The 4622-nt window shown below is 42.5% G+C and overlaps 1 non-coding gene across 1 annotated transcript; it reads left to right on the top strand.

The window, feature by feature from the left end:
- Nucleotides 1-237: 237 nt before the first annotated feature.
- On the top strand, nt 238-340 carry LOC122150237. Its single transcript, XR_006163558.1, has one exon. It is a non-coding gene; the product is annotated as a U6 spliceosomal RNA (small nuclear RNA).
- The last annotated feature ends 4282 nt before the right edge of the window (nt 341-4622 follow it).

The raw sequence follows: 4622 nt of genomic DNA, 5'->3' as shown, positions 1-4622 counted from the left end.
AGTCCACCTGTAGTTAGCTTGCAAGAAAGCCTGGCAGTCTGCTTCTGAAAAGTCAGCCATTGACAGCCCTAAAGAGCACAGTTCTACCTTGACATTCATGGCAGCTCCACGAGTTGGAATGGACTCGGTGGCAATTTTTTCTTTTTCCTAATACTTATAATTATACCTTATAATGTACAGGCTGCCTGTTCTTGTGGTTTCTTTCAACTTGACTTAAAAAGTTATGATCCCTCACGCACACTTCTGCAGCATGTACACTAAAATTGGAGCGATGCAGAAAAGATCAGCATGGACCCTGCAGAAGGACGCCTAGCAAATTCACAGAGTGTTCTGTATTTTTATGGTATGTGAATTATACCCCAATAAAACTGTTACTAGAGGAAGTGCAGCCAGGATGCTCCTTGGAAGCGAGAATGGCCAGAGTTCATCTCACTTACTTTGGTCATGTTGTCCAAAGGATATCACACTTGGTAAAGTGGAGGGTCAGCAAAAAAGGGGAAGACCCTCAATGAGATGACTGACACAGTGGCTGCAATGATGGGCTCAGAGATAGCAAGGATTGTGAGGCTGGCCCAGGACTGGGCAGGCTTTGTTCTGTTGTACATAAGGTCACTACAAGTCGGAGATGACTCGATGGCACCTAACAACAACAGCAGCAGCAACAAAGCTGTTACCCAAAAAAAGTTATCAACCCTCTAAAAGTGCGAAGCATTATGGTAAACAAGTTCCTTTTTAGGGGTAAGGATTTTCCTATCCACATTCACATGTGCTATGTGTTCTTTTGTGTATTTTAGTCTTTATTAGACTATAGGAAGGTCATGCCTGACCACTGGATGTAATGACACTCTGACTGCTTTGTGCATGCTAGATGATCTATACAACACTGGAATCACCTATTTTTTAAAAATATAATAATTCTTCTGATGGGACATAGGGACCAGCTATATATATATATATATATATATATATATATAGTTGTTGTTATTGAATGAATGTTATTGGATGATTTCCTTTTTTGTTTCTTATTCTGTTTAGGAGCTCTGGTAGCATAGTGCCTAAGGCACTTGACTGCTAACCAGAAGGCTGGGGGTTCAAACCCACCAGCCACTCCTCGGAAGGAAGATGGAGCAATCTACTTCCGTAGTGATACTGCCTTGGAAACCCAAGGAGGGGTCGTTATGAGTCGGGTCTGACTCGACATAACACATAACAACAACAAAAACATATATTTCTAGAAATTATTCACTTCATTGGAGTTTTCAGTTTATTAGCCTTCAAGTGTACATAACATTCTCTTTGGATTTGGAGGAAGAAAATCTATTTTTTTGTAAAGTATCCTATCTCTTTTCTCCTTTCTAATTAAATATGTTCCCTTAATTATATTTGCCAGAGGTTTGTTTATTCGATTCTTATGAAAACCTCACCATTTGGACTCATTTACCACTCTACTGCTTTATGGTTTGCAATCTATTTATTTATTTCTTCTTTTATCTTTATTCACCACCTCTTTCAAAGTTATTTTTCCTCTTAACTTTTAAATAGAAGGCTTTGTTCCTATCCACTTGAATAACCCCAGCCTGAATAGGATTCTCATGCCTGAAACAAGTTGTGGGGCGAGAAGCTGATGTGTTATCATTCTGTGTTTATCAGTTGGGGATCAGTAAGGACAGCAGAGCCCATACCAGCCAGTTCAATAGAGGCAACTTCACACGGAGAGCTAGTTGTATAGGGATTAGGAGAGCTGAAAAGCCAAACGGGCAGCGCAGAGATGAGCAACGGTAGCAAGCTGCTCCTCACCACCCACACGCAGCTGGAGGCACCGGAGAAGGAAGGCTGCTGGCAGAGCCCAGGAGCTGGCTTAGCTGGAGGAGCCAGAATCACAGCCTTAGTGAGAAGTCAAATGTGTTGTGTCCCCTGCGTTCTTTTCTTGGTCTATAGGACCCCTCCACGTTCATCCAGGCTCATTTCTGGCCAGCTTGGAGTAACCAATGTCAGATTACCTAAAAAACAAGGGAAGCACAGGCTTACTTGTGTTTATTTATTAAGCTGTAGTGAACAATTTCACATTTTCTCACCACATCAAAGCTCTGCTGCAAGGTATGGTTGGCCTCTGTCTCTCGCCCAACCCCACAGCACCTTCCTACAGAATCAAAGCCTTTTTTTCAAATCAACAGTTGCTGACAGGGATGGAATACCCAGGAAGCAAGGTAAGCCCAGGCTTACTTGTGCAAACTAATCTTCAGTGAACAGTTTCTGTTTTTTTTTTTTTTTAAATGTGAGATAGTTCAGTATGGATTAGTAAGTAAGTAAGCCAGGCTTCCCTTGCTTATTGGATAATCCGCCTCTGGGAGTAACCCTCAACCTTTCCCTGTCCTCATGTCCCATTTGGGCCTCCACACATCTGCTCGATTCTGTGCCCTAACCTTTCTCCTTCTCTGTCTGTTATCTCCACTGTGTCTGGACCACCTCTGGCCCTCATTAGTTCCTCTGACCTCTAACAACAGTCTTCTAATGCATCTCCCTTCCTGTGGTTGTCCTGTGTCCCAGTCAAATCTCCACACTAATACCAAAGCTATATATATATATATATATATATAAGTTTATTTATTTATTTTATTGTAGTAAAATATAACAATTTGCCATTTTTAAGAGTGCTATTCTGTGGCACTACTTACATTCACCATATTGCACTAGCATCATTACTACCCATTTCCAAAAGGTTTTCATCGCCCCCACCCCCACCCCAAACAGAGCTCATTGCTCTGTAGACAATAACTTCCATTTCTCCTTCCTCTAGCTCCTGGTAACCACTGATGAACCTGGCTCTCTATACATTTGCCTGTTCTGGATATTTCATATAAGTGAGATCATACAGTATTTGTCCTTCACTAAGCATGTTTTCATTGTTCATCCATGACATATCATATAAGGCCTTTATTCCTCATTGTGGTTGAATAATATTCCATTCTGTGGATATACCACATTTTGTTTATTCATCTGTCTGTTGATGGACACTTGGGTTGTTTCTACCTTTTGGCTGTTGTGAATAATGCTGCAGTGAATATTTGTGTACAAGTATCTCCTCGAGTCCTTGCTTTCAGTTCTTTTGGGTATATACATACCTAGGAGTGGAATTGCTGGGCAGTCTTCTAATTCTATGTCTGACTCTTTGAGGAACTCCCAAACTGATTCCCACAGTGACTGAACCATTTTACATTTCCACGACCAAGGCACAAGGGTTCCAATTTCTCTACCTTCTTCTTCTAAGGAGCAAAGAAGAGGAAGGCCATCAACAAGATGGATTGACACAGTGGCGTCAACAGTGAGATCAAGCATAGCATTGGTTGTAAGGATTGTGCAAGACTGAGCAGGGTTTCATTCTGTTGTACAAAGAGTCCCTGTGAGTCAGAGCCAACTCAGTGGCTCCTAACAACAACAATAACAAATGTGTGTGTGCATACTTATATAACTCACTGCTGTTGAGTCAGTTCTGACTCATAGTGACCCCATTGGTTTCCAAGGCTGTAAATCTTTATGGAAAAAGACTGCCTCATCATTTTTTTCTGGAGAAGCTGGTGGGTTTGAACCACAAACCTTTTAGTTAGCAATCAAATGCCTTAACCACTGTGCTACCAGAGCTCCTTGTGCATGTGTATGTGTGTATATATGTTGTTGTTGAGTTGGCTCTGACTCATAGTGACCCTGTGTATAATAGAACAAAACACTGCCCGGCCCTGGGCCAGCCTCACAATCCTTGCTATGCTTGGGCCCATCATTGCAGCCACTATGTCAATCCATCTCCTTGAGGATCCTCCCCTTCTTCACTGGCCCTCCACTTTACCAAGCACGATATCCTCCTCCAGGGACTGGTCCCTTCTGACAACATGACTGAACTAGTTGAGATGAAGTCTGGCCATTTTCGCTTCCAAGGAGCATTCCAGCTATACTTCTTCCAGCACAGATTTGTTCTTTCTTCTGGCAGTCCACAGTATTTTCAGAATTCTTTGCCAACACCATAATTCAAAGGCATTGACTCTTCTTCAGTCTTCCTTATTCATTTTTTAAAGTTTTATTTATTCACCACTCAAAAGAATATAAATGTGTATACATATTCTTTTGAGTGGTGAATAAATAAAACTTAAAAAATTATTCAACAAATATTTGTATAATGCTTTTGGTCAGGCACTGTCCTGAGCACTATAAAATTGGAAACCTTTTACTCCTCATGAAAACGGTATGCATCAGGAGCCGTTACAACTACCGCTGTCCTGATGAAGTGATGGAGGCGCGGAGAGGCGAAGGTAGTTCACAGTCGCGCAGCCCATGGGCGGCAGAGCTGTGGTTCAGCTTCTGGCGGTCTGGCTCCAGGTTCTGGGCTCTTAGCCCATGCCCCACTCTGCCTCTCAGAAGAATTGTTGTTGTTGTTGTTGTTATTTGCCGCCGAGTCAGCCCCGACTCATAGCAACCCCTCCTTGGGTTTCTGAGGCAGTATCACTACGGAAGTAGGATTGCCCAACCTTCCTTCCGAGGAGTGGCTGGTGGATTTGAACCGCCAGCCTTCTGGTTAGCAGTCAAATGCCTTAGGCATTATGCTACCAGAGCTCCCCTCAGAAGAATTAGCT

Source organism: Orycteropus afer, unplaced genomic scaffold (assembly GCF_000298275.1).
Source record: "Orycteropus afer afer isolate SDZICR_OR568_19922 unplaced genomic scaffold, OryAfe1.0 scaffold00006, whole genome shotgun sequence".
NCBI classification, from domain to species: domain Eukaryota; kingdom Metazoa; phylum Chordata; class Mammalia; order Tubulidentata; family Orycteropodidae; genus Orycteropus; species Orycteropus afer.
The sequence above is the reverse complement of the archived record's forward strand: the minus strand, read 5'-3'. Positions and strand labels throughout refer to the sequence as shown.